Raw genomic sequence first — 15,638 nt, 5'->3', positions numbered from 1 at the left:
AAAAAAAAAAAGAAAAAAAAAATCCAATGCCCTCTTCCAGCATGAAGAGGTGCATGCAATATATATGCAGGCAAAACACTTAGACACACAAAATAACATTAAATATTATTTTAAAAAGAAATGCTCAAGATGACTAACCATTTAGAATGTTTCAGTCTTTTATTTTATTTGTGAAGACCCATGTTTCACATAAAAGAAATAATCCATTTATGAGAATTTCCTTTGAATATTTTATATTTGAATATAAAATATATTTGAATATTCTAGAGAATATGTTTTGTGAGCTGCAGAAGAGAATCTGAAAAGGTAGAAGAAAATAATATATAACCATTCTTAATTGAGAAAAAGGGTGGCAAAAGTTGTATTAATTTGAAGTCAGCATGGATTTTAGAAATATTCTGTCAAAATTAGTAAATAATTCATATGTAGTAAAAAATGTGTCTTTTCTCAATTCAAGAGGAAGTGAATTTTATATTTTTTATTATAACCTAACAAAAATTCATATACCTGGTGAACACTGTAAGTCACTTACATAGGACTTTAGGAAAAATATTCCTCATAAACGGTTACATTTCTTTATGAGAAATGTGTATTCCTGTTGGAAGAAGACATTTATTGGAGTCTGTTTTCTTGGAGCTATCTATTCTATTTCCCATTGGGTTCTTGTACCTCCTGTAATATAAGGTCGTTGCTTATGTCTGAAGAAAGGAATGTAGCAATTCTTTAGCCCACAACCACTAAATATTCAGTCCCTGGTTATTTGATGACCCCATAATGTCATGTGTCACAAAAGTCACTTGAGAGAGAAGATTTCTTCTCCTTAATCTCCATGTGTTTGGGACCTGGAGGAAAGGAGTGGTTGGCATGGACTGAATATTCAACAACTATTAGATGAACTGTGCACATGGACAATAGGCTCTGAGTGACACACATTGTTATCATTTCCTAGAGTAGGGTAACAGAAGAAGAATTAAAAACGCCTTTAAAATTAAGCATCCATAGTTTAGCTCACGATGAATTCTATGACTTTTTCCAAACTATTCTCTAGCATCTTCTTAAAGGGTGAAGGATAACTACAATGAAATAAATGAGATGCTATCTCTGCCTGTGTGTTAAGATCAATTTTTGAATTCTATACCAAGAGTTATCTTGGCTTTCAGGCACAATGCTATTAGCAGGTAGAAATTCAATGTCAGATTTCCTCCATTGAGTTTAAAGGATTCAACTTAATTTCTCCAGTACCTAGGACAACTTTGAACACATGGAACATGCCTAGTAACTGTTGACCAAAGACTGCATAAGTAAGCATGCACTGGGACACTTGTGAGTTGTGGAGTTATGTAATGAGCTTCTCACAGCAGCCTTAGTGAACCTTTTTAGAAGACAGCAAATGTGTCTAATACCGAAGCAAATATATGCAGAAGATGTTTATATACTTAAAGATTTTGTTAAAAAAAGAATAGCATTCTTTTCTTTCTTCTTTTTCTTTTCCTTTTCTATTAGCTAGTACACTCCATTTCTTTTTCAAACTCTTATCTTTTGAAAGCAGAAAATCAGGGATATTATTAGAGTCATTCTAGATGAACAGAAAAGAAAATTATGAGGTGTTATTATGCTGTGAATACTCTTTAAATGAGGTCTTTCCATTTGGGAAAGTGTAAGGCTGCTTTTCTAACTCTGTGAATGTGTTTGCTCTACTGGGAAAGTGCTTCTCTCCCCACAATTTGTTCTCCCTCAAACTGATAGGAAGATTCCACAAGCATAAAAGCAAATTGGTCTTACTTTCCAGGAGGCCGTTATGAGGCATGTTTTATCCTGAAATGGCTCCCTCGAGACCTTGAAGAGATGCATGAATACACAAAGCTAGAGCCTCCTGTGGATGACTACAAAATGCTTGGTTGCCAAACCATTTCTGTTCCTTTCCTTAACATAAGAGGGTATGAAGAAAAGTCAAACACCATTTAGAACATTTGCAGATCTCTCAGCTACCATAATTTCTGACCAACTGAATAATAATTCTGTCCTTTGCCTTTGGTCACTTCATATAGGTTTCTCAATTGACAGTAAAATATAAAAAGCTTGACGGGCAGTTCTGCCCATTTTTCTTCTGATTGTGTGGCTAAGAGATAACTGTAACTCTTCAGTTTCTGACAGGCAGTTGAATTTCATGCTAATGTATATTTTCCCACGAGTAAGTCAGGAATCACATATCTTTCCCCTGTATGTCTCATTCAACTGTCTTGAAAATGCACTTTGTTTTAAAAATATCTCCAGCTTTAAATAAAACCCCAAGGAAACCCAGCAAACAGACCAGTAAGTAACTTGTGGATGGTGTACTAGCAGGTACATGCTCAGCAAACTGAAATACTTCTCCATTGGAAACAGCTAACTCTAGCTACTTGTAATACTGGCTTTGTATTTAGTGGGGATTGCTAAATTATACATGCTTTGATGTATCCCTTTCAACTACCTTTCATCTTTATGCCCGTTACTGCAGTCGTTTTTGATATGGTTATTTCTATTTCGTTTTATGAATACTACCTTTTAAAAGAAAACCTGACAGTACAATGAATGATGTCACACTTATAATATCTGAAGCCATAGGCTAAAAATCTCTTGGAAATAAAGCATTTCCTCCAGAGCAGCATCCTACGAAGATGAAATTTCCAGTACTTCATGAGGCACTTGCTCAGGCGACTCCCATAAATGTTAATGGGAGCTAATCGGTGAGAGAATAAACACCTTACCACACATTTCATTTAAAACTCAGCATGATCTGAACAACAGCCATTTTACTCAGTTAGTAGGATGGATGCTTTTCGAGTAAAGGGAAACCTGCTGTTGAGTTCACAATTCCTCTAGGTAAAAAGGAAAGAAATTATTTTAAATGTTACTTGTATCCATAACCCACTACTGTGCTCCAGCTATAATTTGCAGCAACATGTCAGTTAAGTAATAACAGATGAAATCCTAACCCTGTTAATCAACACACACCCTGGAAGTTCAGATGCTGAAGGCTTGGCAGGAATGCACTATTATGCTTGGAGAACATTCAGCTCTTCTCCACCTCTCTTCTGCCTCAGACATCTTCCTCTTGCTTAAATCTATACATTTCACCCATGTTCACAAACAGAAATGGTTTGCTCACGTATGAGATTGTGACTGATGTATAGAGTAGAAGACAATGTCTTATTAAACCCGATCCCAGCGTGGAGGTCCCCTTTCAATTGGCATGCTTGCTCATGTCCAGACATGTTAAATGATCACATGGTTTGAATTGGACTTCTGAATCTTCATACCATAGACTGATGTATAGTTTCATCTTCTGCTTCAAAAACATTGAACTCTGCTCCTCTTCTTGGTCACATTTTAATGGATGTGGGGTCATATTTACTCAGATATAAATCTGGTTAGTGTTCATCTTTTATGACAGGAAGCATTTTTTAAACCTGAAGTCGAGTAAAAGGATTATATATCTAACTTTAACTACATAACAGAACAGTATTACCACAGGTCATGAGTTGGATATTTTGTTGGTAGTTCTTCTGAGGACACATTTCTCTTTTCCTTCTGTGATGCTCTACCTCTGTTTATTTACTTCTTTGATCCAGGCCTTCCAAATTTTCATGGGAAATATACAAGGTAGATTGGCCACTAGTGACATCATTCTTCTTCCCCACGAGATGCAAGTTCTCTGCATTAAGCTTCAAACAACTGATTAACCATAGTGAAGACTTCTGAGAGAAAGACATCAGAGCCATGATTCTTTCATTTCATACTATAAGATTTATCAAACATGTGGCATTAAGTTGCATCTCAGGATTTTCCGCTCACTGAAAGTTTTGTAGAAGAAAGACATCCCTAGCTTGATTCACAAGGAATCTGTTGCTCTGAGGGGCTTGGAACAGAGCAGAAAAGTGCCGGCACTCGTCTGAATCTGGAGTCATTTCTGAAGATGAGGGTGCAGTGTTTACATTTTCCTAAGTCTCACTGCCTTTAAACTGAAACCGCTTTTGAAATGACTTGAAATGATGGAATTCACTGCTCCCCTCCCTACTAGAACATGGAATAGAAAGAGATGCATTGGGATAGGGCATTTTATTGTTAACCTGTTCAGAAATATGATTGCCTACCTCCTACTGCTCCTTCTCCTCCTCTTTCAATTCAACCCTGAATTCAAACCCCAACAAACTCTGAGGTCTCATAAATAGAGTACGGACACTGTACCACCTTTTGTGATTCTCCAAATTTCCCCTATTCCATCTGAATTAGGTTTTGATTACTTAAGGAACACATGTTCTCCAGGAAATACCATAATATACTTTTTTTCAAGCAATTTTATGAACTACTTGATTCCTGATACATATTTTTCTTTTAAATCTTTAAAGGTCATGATGTGAGATCACTTTGGTCCTGGAATGTGGAAACTGAGTCTCCAGGAGTTAAAGTGTCCCAGTGACTGACACACAGTGTGCCTGTGACGGTCTTAGTCTACAGATCTGAAATGTTATTGCTGTGCAAGTTGGCATGTGCTTTTAATTACATCCCTCATGAGGTGAAGCAGAGAGCAGTTTATGGCCAGCCGCAGCTACATACTGAGACACTGCTCATTTCTCTCTATCCTAGAAGGGAAAATATCCAGAAACCTCAATTGCACATAAAAATGAACAAAGCTGACTGCCTCTCATTTTTCATATACTACTCAGGTTAGTATTATCAAAGCATCTGTCACATATTAATATTCTATGTCACTGACAGCACAAAGAGCACATAGAAAAGACTTGGCCAACTTTGCACTTATCATTAAACCCAGATGAATAGCCCAAGTTCAGTTGCCTTGTGCTATTTTGAGTATAACACTTAAAAACCAGGACAGGTCCATAATTTATCCATGTCTCAGGCTGATCTTTAGCTATGTTAGACTCTTTAGCTGCAACAACATATTTAAAGCTTCTAAGAGACTTCAGCAAACATCTTCCCGTATCCCTCCTTATCATTGTGCTAGGGCAATAGGGGAAGCGAGATTCTTTTGCAGTGAAGATGAAAAAAACCTCAGAGACAAGATGACCCCAGGAAACCCACTCTCACAGAAGTAAAATCAGAAGCAGAACTTCCCATAACTTGAGTAGAGTGGGAGGTTATTCCACTCAGTCTTCACTGAGCTCTGTTTGAAGCTCATGATGCAAGCCCAATAGATTTTGGTCAAGTAATTCCAAGGTTGACTCCATTTGATTCATTTAAAACTGGCCTCTTCACGTTTGGTGAATTAGGACTCATGTGAAATTAATATAAGGGAGAGATTAAGGTAATCATAGAACAGTCAAGTGGATTTCATGAAGCTGAATTTAAATTTCACTTTGGTTTTGATTGTTTTGATATTAGTGCTATCATTTATGTTTGTAACTGAGCACTTGCCAAGGAATAATGCAAACACCACAGTATTCCCAGTTATAATACAATCCAGAAATAACAAGGTTGATGAAATAGGGCATAGGGATGGAAACAAATAAATTTTGCTGACACTATTGAAACCACTTTCTCAAGAAAGAAGAAGAGCATCAAGTGAATGTCCATATTCTGACCACTTCCTCATTTTCACCACCAAGATGGCTATGCTATTAGGGCTGAACTTTGATCAATCTGCACCTTACAGTACCTGCTCCTAATGTTTGTTGTAATAAAAGCACACTACCTCACATTATAAATGGTTACATTTAAATCAGCAAGTTTGATTTTCCTTTTATATTTTCCTAAGAGGGAAATATAAAATGCAGATGATATCCATTGAATATTTATTTGTTAAAAACATTAGGCAGAGTGGGGGTCAAGGACCTCCACATCAAACCAGATACACTGAAATGAATATAAAAGAAAGTGGGGAAGAGACTCAAATAAATGGGCACAGGGGGAAATTTCCTGAACAGAACACCAATGACTTATACTCTAATATCAACAATCAACAAATGGGACTTCATAAAATTGCAAAGCTTCTGTAAGGCAAACGACAGTGTCAATAGGACAAAACAGCAACCACCATATTGAGAAAAGATCTTTACCAATCCTACATGTGATAGAGGGCTAATATCTAATATATACAAAGAATCCAAGAAGTTAGACTCTAGAGAACCAAATAGCCCTATTAAAAGTGGGGTACAGAGATAAACAAAGAATTCTCAACTGAGGAATGCCAAATGGCTGAGAAGCACCTAAAGAAATGTTCAACATCCTTAGTCATCAGGAAAATGCAAATCAAAACAACCCTGAGATTCCACCTCATATCAGTCAGAATGGCTAAGATCAAAAACTCAGGTGACATCAGATGCTGGCGAGGATGTGGAGAAAGAGGAACACTACTCCACTGTTGGTGGGATTGCAAGCTGGAACAACCACAATGGAAATCAGTTTGGCAGTTCCTCAGAAAATTGGACATAGTACTACCTGAGGACCCAGCTAAACCACTCCTGGGCATATACCCTAAAGATGTTCCAACATATAACAAGGACACATGCTCCACTATGTTCATAGCAGCCTTATTTATAATAGCCAGAAGCTGGAAAGAACCCAGGTGTCCCTCAACAGAAGAATGGATACAGAAAATGTGGTACATTTACACAATGCAGTCCTACTCAACCATTAAAAACAATGACTTCATGAAATTGACAGGTAAATGGATGGAACAAGAAAATATCATCCTGAGTGAGGTAGCCCAATAACAAAAGAACACACATAGTATGCACTCACTGATAAGTGGATATTAGCCCAAAAGCTCAGAATACCCAATATACAATTCACAGACCACATGAAGCTCAAGAAGACGGAAGAACCAAAGTATGGATGTTTTAGTTCTTCTTAGTAGGGGGAAAAAATCAAGAGAGGAAATATGGAGACAAACCATGGTGCAGAGACTGAAGGAAAGGCCATCCAGAGACTGCCCAACCTAGGGATCCATCCCATATAAAGTCACCAAACCCACTCACTGTTGCAGATACCAAGAAGTTCTTGCTGACAGGAGTCTGATATAGCTGCCTCCTAAAAGGCTTTGTCAGAGCCTCACAAATACAGAGGCAGATGCTGGCAGCCAACCATTGGGCTGAGCACAGGTTCCCCAATGGAGGAGTTAGAGAAAGGACTAAAGGAGCTGAAGGGGTATGCACCCCATAGGAAGAACAACATCAACCAACCAGACCCCCTAGAGCTCCCAGGGACTAAACCACCAACTAAAGAGTACACATGGAGGGACCCATGGCTCCAGCTGCATATGTAGCAGAGGATGGCCCTGTTGGGCATCAATGGGAGGAGAGGCTCTTGGTCTGTGAAGACTCAGTGCCCCAGTGTAGGGGAATGCCAGAGTGGGGAGGTGGAAGTTGGTGGGTGGCTTCCCACATAGAAGCAGGGGGAGGGAGAAGCGAATAGGAATTTTAAGGAGGGGAAACCTGGAAAGGGGACAAGATTGAAAATTGAATGTTTGAATGTGTTGTGAATTTGATACTTTATGTTTCATATTTGCATTTTTATATGTAGCATCTTTCTGTTCACTACTATTGTTTCCTTTGGAAATTTGAGAATATCTTAGTCAATCAGATAATAGGGAGGGATTCTGGAATCAAAAAAATCAAATCAATGTCTTATGAGCTCCACTGGCTCTTGATGGAAGTAAATATTTAATAAATATTTATTTATTACTCAAATAAATATTACAACAATATATTATGTGACTGCAAATACTATTTTAGCTACTTTGATTCCAATAACTTCTAACTTATTTTCAAAATACTCTTAATCCCTGCATTTTATTTTGTAGTATAAAAACATGGCTTGCTCACCTGTAATATGCAAATACAAGTACAGAGATCATATACAGACTGTACTTTAAAATGTAAATCAGACTAATAAGAATTATTAAGAAAAAAATGAGAGAACTTTATAATTCATTTTCATGAAAATTGTTTCATCTTCCCATGAATGGCATTCCGTGTTGATTTCTAATTTCACTAATATCAAAGGAATAAATATTTCTGGAATGCAAAGGGAAATTTACACAAATAACAAATTTCTCTGATATTAACCGACTTTATACTAGTTTGTAATAGCTAGAGCACATACTTTACCAAGTGCTCAAGCAATCTCTTATCTGTTGAAGCTTTTTTCAGATCATTCTGAGGGCTGGATTTACATCAGTGAGTCTGGGTCAGGAAGGCACACACTGTTTCTTTATGTAGTAATAATATCCTCTTCCAACTGCTCGTTTGTTGCATTGTGAGCACCGGGAATATGGGTATTGGTGGGTGGGAAACAAATCAGCTTGCTTTTGCAAGATATTTCTGACTTTCTTTCTTAGAAATAAAATGTTCTGAATTGTTTGAAGTTAATATAATGAAATCCTGTTTCCCTTCCCTTTACTTCCACCAAAGCTCTCCATGTACTTCCCCATATTACTCTCTTTTAAATTCATAGCTTTTTTTTTTTCTTTAGCTGTGTTGGGTTTCAGACCCTGGCCAAGGGGCTGAGGTGCATACCTAACATACCAAAATAGAGATGACCTCCAGGCATCTCCCAGCATCCCTCAGTCCATAATGGGCATCCTCTGCTCTTTACCCTGAATTTTCCAGTTCAGGGATTCTGCTTCCTCTCCCCCAGAAGTTTCTCCTAATATCATCGGAGGCATTTTGGTCATTCCTCTCCTTCTCTCCACTTTTCTGCCTTTTCTCCCTGCCTGTGCATGATCTTTCCCTCTTCCTCTTCCTCCTCCCCTCTGTCTTCCTCCCCATGGTGACTTCCCTGTCCTTGTTCCTGGGGATCAGTGAACCTACCCTAGTGCTGCTTCCTAATAAACCAGCTATATACTCCCAATAAACCCAAAATACTCTAATCTGTCTTGACTTGGCTCATTTTGATGGAAGAGAATACTTTTTCAACATATTGTGTACATTATGGTCTTTCTATATAATGTTACTTGTATGTATGTGTTTTGGGGGCAGACCTTTTGGTATGGAATAACCAGTTGCATGAACTCCCTGAAAAGACCATCTCCCCCACTCTCAGCATTCCTTAAGTGCTGCTAGTTCTTTGTCTAGAGTTGAGGCTTCCAGTAAGCATCCGTTCTTCCTCACTGCATGCCTATTGGTAATGTCTTTGTTCAGGTCATGTCTAGACAGCCATGTTGCTGAGACTTCAAGGGCATAGGTTCTCACATTTCCAAGGGAAACAATCTCACAGCAAACTTCCTGTTCCTCTGACTTGTAAAGTCTTTCTGCCTCTTCTTTCCCAATGATTGTTGAGCTTGAAAGTGCAGTAATTGTATATTCCTTTACACATTACACAAAACTCTGCTCACAGAAGTCACACTGTGTGAAAAAAGTTGGGGTAGACAAATGAAGGCTTGCTCCCCAAGAGAGAAATGAAGAAACATAGGAGGATATAAAACTAATATTGAAGAGGACACAGATGAAGTAGGCAGAGCAAGAGTAAAGAGAAATGAGCAAAGCCATAGGGTGGTATTGACAGAACAGAGAAAGGGGCTGGAGAGCAACGTTAGTTAGAGTTTTGTTTTGACATAGCTTTAGTTAGGTTTTTCAGAAAAAAACTCTGTGACAATTAAAATGGAATCCACTTCCACTGGCACAGAAATCTCTTAGCCCACCTTGTATGAGTGGTGAGTGTGTGTGTGTGTGTATGTGTGTGTGTGTGTGTGTGTGTGTGTGTGTGTAGAGTAAATAGAGTCAATTTATCTAGTCATCAGGGAAAATTCTAGCCTTTCCAGAATGTTATGCATTTCTTAGATTGCAGGTATGCAAACATAGCAAGAAAGCAATAAATAGTGGCCCTTTGCTGCATCTTCACCATAGTTCTGACAAGAGACATCATTTTAGTATTAGGCATGCCTTCCAAATCATGTGCTCATTCTTCCAAATTATACCACATACTACCAGAAGGGAATGGTGAAATGTGTCTCTAGTAGTATATACACAGACATTTAGCATTTCACAATAAAATGTAAAATCATGAAGTGGACTGAATAAAACAGACATTAGTATTGGTTCTCACATCTTGATATTGATGCCGTTATACCTTCTGAAACTAGGAGTGTCCTGAGAGCAATTTCAACTTCTATTAATAGTCAGTTAAATACATTGGAAATTTTGTACTCTTTGGGGAGGATTGAAATCAATACATTTCTTTTAAACTGACATGTGATATAGTCAACTGGGCAGCATTATGGGTCGTGATGGTTTCCCAAATCTAGTTAGAGAATGATTTTTAAACATGCCTTGAAATTAAATTTCTCCATGTGTGCTGAGTGCATGATAGAATGTCATTGACCAGTCTTGGCCTGGAGATGGGTTCTGAGAGAGAGGGTGTCTGGTAGTGGCAAAACAAACAACTCAAAATCAAATCATGGGTCCAAGCTGAAGGCCTATGTTCTGCTCGAGATGGCTTTCCTGATTGGCTGCTTGAGACAGCTTTCCTGATTGGCTTCTCTCTGTGTTCTGCTCCAGACAGCTTTTCAGATTGCTCTCTGTGATCTGCTCTGCTATAGATAGCTTTCTCTTGCTATTAAAAAAAAAAAAAATCTCTGGTTAGCTCATTTCTTGCAGGCCTAAAGCTCTGTTTTCTATTTACATATCAATTCAGTTGTTACTCCAGTTTCCCTTTTGATTAACCCATGCATCAACATTCCATGACCTCTGCTCCTTGACTGGTAAAAAGAGGTAACAAGCACAAGCACAGACAATAAGAAAGCTGAATGAGACAGTGCCCAAACATTACTATTATTACCATATCTGGGCCTGGACATAAACTCCCTCTGTCCCAGGCTGATCTTGTACTCAGGAACCTACCCGCCTTTCTAAGCATAAACAAACAAACAAACAAACAAAGAAACAAAAAATCCTTAGCTTGGTGGATCTTGCCCTGTGATCACCACTCCTTAACTCTCTTTATCTTTGTATCCTTAAAAATATTAAGACCCTTAATATCTTTCTGACAAGCTGGCTCATAGTACAGCTGCCTCTGTTCTTTTAAATCAGTGAAGCTCCTTATACAACTCATATTGCATCCTTATATCTTACATAGTTGAGAAATTATATATTTTCAAACTCATGTTTTCATGATTCTTTTCTACAACCTTAAGGGCTGTCCTGAAAATCACAGGACTCTACCATTTTCCTGAGACATAGAAACACCCACATGAAGACTGAGCTAAATATGAGCATGAAGGCTGAGATTCAGCTTGTTTATTTATGCTCTTTGGTTGGTGGTTCATTTTTGAGAGCCCCTAAGGGTCTAGGTTAGTTGACTCTATTGGCCTTCCTGTGGAGTCCCTTCTCCTTCAGGGTACTTAGTCCTCCTCCCAACTCTTCCATAAGACTACCAGAACTCTGTCTAATGTTTGGCAATGGATCTCTACATCTGTTTCAATCAGCTACTGGATGGAGCCTCTCAGAGAACAGTTATGATAGAATCCTGTCTGCAAGCATAGCAGAGTAACATAAATAGTGTCAGGGAGTAGTGTTTGCTTATGGGTGGGTCTCAAGTTGGGTCAGTTATTGGTTGCTTATTCCCTAAATCTCTACTCCATCTTTGTCTTTGCATTTCCAATAGACAGGACAAATATTTTAAATGAATTTCCCAGGGCATTTCTGAATCTATTAACATATATGTACAGATACATATGATAAGTGATTAATGTTATAATTATATAACTCTCTATTCAAACCAGTAAACTTGTCATACCATCTTCACCAACCTAGCATTCTGGCTCTTATGTTGTCTGGTAGCTCCAGGCATGAGGCCAAAGCAGTTGGAAAGTAAGTGGACTGTAGCTTGCATTGGAGGGCAGCCAAATAAAAGACCTCAGCAACTCAGAAAAAGAAGATTGCTGGGCAAAGAAGTAAAACAAAACAAACAAACAAACAAATAAATAAACAAACAAAAACCTTCCTCTAGACACAGAATCTGGAATGTATATATCTTGCCTGGTATATATCTTATTTCACCTCATAGGTGGGCACCATTTTCCATTATCTGGCCCGTGGTGAAAGTATTTCTGACTCTTCCATCCTCTAAAGAATCTTTTTGTTTTGTTTTTACTTCTAGTTTGAGAAGTAGTCATTTGCTTTCTCATATATTTTCATTTTTTGTGATGCACTACCATTTGCTAGGCAAGCTAGTGCTCTTTTACAGACCATCTCCACTCCTCACTAAATGTTAAACTCATCTAATAATGACATAAATCAAGCCCCCTTTTCATAAGTAGCAATGTCAAGTATTTCATTCTACTGGTACAAAGTTGACCAATGACAGTATTAAGCCCTTGTCAGTATAGGTCTAATTAGCATAGTAATTAGTAGTTGGGAGACATCTCTGGTAACCATCTGGGTTTTAATGCCAGAAGTCTTCAGACTCATGAAACCTAAGTGGTCCATGAAAAGCGCTTCAGTGCTCGCCATCAGCTGGCTAATGCCATGCTGTTGTCTAAATTATAATAATACAGAAGATGTATTATTGTATGTGCAGATGGAAGTGCAGGGAGTTGGGTTGTAAGTTTTCCAGTTACTGGGGGTACTTGCAGTTCTAGCTTCTATATGCTGAGCAGATACGCATGAAGAAGAAGTCTAATGTATTATTACATAAAGACTGCATGTTCTTATAGTTGTACAAATATATTCTTTCAATCGAGGTTTTTGACAGAAGAGTGGATTGTAGAAAATTTTCCCATAAATATGGTAGGTGACACCAAGTCCCTCTCAGAATCATGGTTACATCATTCTTTTCATGGTCGTTTTTCTGTACTCACTTCAATGAGTTCAATGTGTGAGCAGGGGTATAAGTTAGGAGATGTGGGGATCCTCGTTTGGCCTCTGATGTGGGAACCAGTTAGGATAGTACCATGGGCCATGAGTACTGGAGAAAATAATTGATTACTTCTCAAAGGAGGAGCAGAGGGAGGGATATGAAATTCTTGAACTATTTATAACAATCATTTAAGAGAGCAACCATGGGCTTGCATGGAACTTCAATGTAATAGCACATTCCCAATGACCCAATAACCTCTACCCTACCTTATCTCCTGAAGGTTGAACAGAATCACCTAGTAATATCTGATCACAGGGGGACCATGGAGCAATAAAATTATACCCAAACTACAACAGTATCTTTTACCTTAAATGTTTAGAGCAAAAAGAATTTCAGATTTTAGATTTCTTGGTATTTTAATAATATTTTTGTACATATAATATGAACAGAACACAAGTTTGAAATAAAATTCATTCATGTTCATATACAGTGAACACATTTTGCCAGGACAAAATTTCAGATCATATTTTCAGTATGAAGTATTTTGTCTATATAACAGTTCACCTCTAACTTAGGTGTTGAATTTTCAACCTATGTGACAAGTATACTCTAAAATTTCTTCTCATTTTGTAGCATTTTCAATTTCAGAATTTTACAGATTAGGTCTGTTTATCTTGTACTAGGACCTTTCTGCCCTTGAGAAAGTTTAAAGAATTTTGCTTATATACATTATTTCTAACAACTGTCTATATACATTTTGGCTGTAATCTCTTTTTTTTTTTAACCTTGTCTGTATGATTCAATGTGAAGATATTTATCTAAATATAAAAGATAATTTATATATGATATGCAGTGGTATATTAATATATTTTATTTATTGGTACTCTTTTACACATACTTCGTATGTGCTCCAAAATGAGATGAATGAACTAGTTCAACTAAGAGACCACATTGCTTCACAATTTCTAGCATAAAAATGAATAAGACAAAAATTAGTGTTCTCTGTTTTCCTAATAATTGTCTTGCCATTGTGCTTGCAAACTATATCTTCTAAAACATACATGCTCTGACACACGTTTATACACATCAACATACACACACGCACACACACGCATACATTATCCAGCATCACAAAGGATGCTGACATGTCTATTTTGCATGTGACCTGTCACTACCTGGAACCCTTCATTCTCTACATGCACCACATTCATTTATCTTTTCTCAGACACAAAGGACATTGAACACAATTTTAGAAGTTACCCAATTTGTCCAATATCAATGCATTGATATTAGAAGTTAAAAATACAGTAAGATTAAAAATATTTGAAACTGAAGGCTGTGAAGAGCTCTATGAAGAGAAGCGTGTTCCAGTACCAACTTTCCATAGACACATGTCTTGATGTAAATGACTTTTTCCCTCTGCTTCAGTTTCTTTTACAAGATGAAGAATTTGTAGAATTTAAGTCCTGAAATAAACTTTACAATAACTAAATGTCATATCCCCATTAATGCTGAATACATAGCTATTTTTCAAGTCTGCAGGAGAGACCCCCTCAACATCTTGCATTTACAAACCAGAAACTGTAGAACAGGAGACAAGAAGATAATGTTAAAGCCCTAATTCCTAACATTGTGGATGCAAGCTTGCATTTTAAAATCATATATGTCAGATAAGAAATAAAACACCATCCTCTATTCCTTTAATATATATGTATATTTATGCACATATACTTATATAGCAATTTGTCACATCTATCATCTATTGATCATCTAACTATATCAATAGGTTATGTATATATTTACACATATACATGTATATAGTTATTTGTCAGATCTACTTATTTCTATAACTAATCTGTCTGTCTGTCTGTCTGTCTGTCTGTCTCTCTGTCTCTCTCTCTGTGTGTGTGTGTGTGTGTGTGTGTGTGGTTCTTTGTCAGAGGAACTGCTGATAGAAGTAAGTCATGCTTTAACCATTAATAAGTGGAAACATCCAAAGGAAGGAGAACAACCAACCACTCTCCAGATTACTATAAACAATAGTGGTGCATTATTATAAATATTATAAATATTCACCCAACTTTTCATCCTATTTAGTGAAGCATGCATTCCCACTGTATTTGTGCCAGGTAAAACTCTTTAAAACTAGCCTGTAATTTAAAAGAAAATGTCTTTAAAAGTGGATATTTTTAATGATAAAATACAGATAACTTACTATGCTCTACACGTCCAAAGAAGCTACACAAGAAGGAAGGCACAAGCAAGGCTGCTTGAATCTCACTTACAAGAGGGAATAAAATAGTCATAAGAGTCAGATGGAGGGAGGATCCTGGGAAGAAAGGGAGAGGGAGGGGAATGGGGGGGAGTTCAGAATCAGAATCAGAATGTAGGGACAGGAGATTTGGCAGATGGCCGTAAAAATGAATGCAAATCTGCAACTGATTATGGTGAGGAGGTCGGTGGTGGTGGTGGACATCTCCAGGATGAGACAGAGACCTGGAATAAGAGAGGCACCCAAGAATCAATGGGGGTGACCTTAGCTGGGACTTACAACATTGAGGATATGAAACCTGAAGAGGCCACCTCCAATAGTCAGGCATGAATCGCAGTTAAGCGATAGAGACATCAACCCACCCACAACACTTTCAACCAAAATTTGTCCTGTGTACAAAAAAAAAAAAAAAAAAAAATTCAGGCATGGGGAATGGAGCACAGACAGAATGGCCAACCAATTATCACTCAAACTGAGACCCATCGCATGCCCAAGCACCAATTCCTAACACTATTAATGATACTCGGTTTTGCTTGCAAACAGGAGCATGTTGTCCTCTGAGAAGCTCTCC

General features: G+C 37.6%; 1 protein-coding gene across 1 annotated transcript in view; it reads right to left on the bottom strand.

Moving 5' to 3' along the window:
- Kcnd2 (potassium voltage-gated channel subfamily D member 2) overlaps nt 1–15,638 on the bottom strand; it is a 496,347-nt gene that overhangs the window by 198,544 nt on the left and 282,165 nt on the right. The window lies entirely within an intron of this gene.

Source organism: Mus caroli, chromosome 6 (genome assembly GCF_900094665.2).
Source record: "Mus caroli chromosome 6, CAROLI_EIJ_v1.1, whole genome shotgun sequence".
Classification (NCBI taxonomy): Eukaryota; Metazoa; Chordata; class Mammalia; order Rodentia; family Muridae; genus Mus; species Mus caroli.
This window is presented reverse-complemented; position numbering and strand designations above follow the sequence as displayed.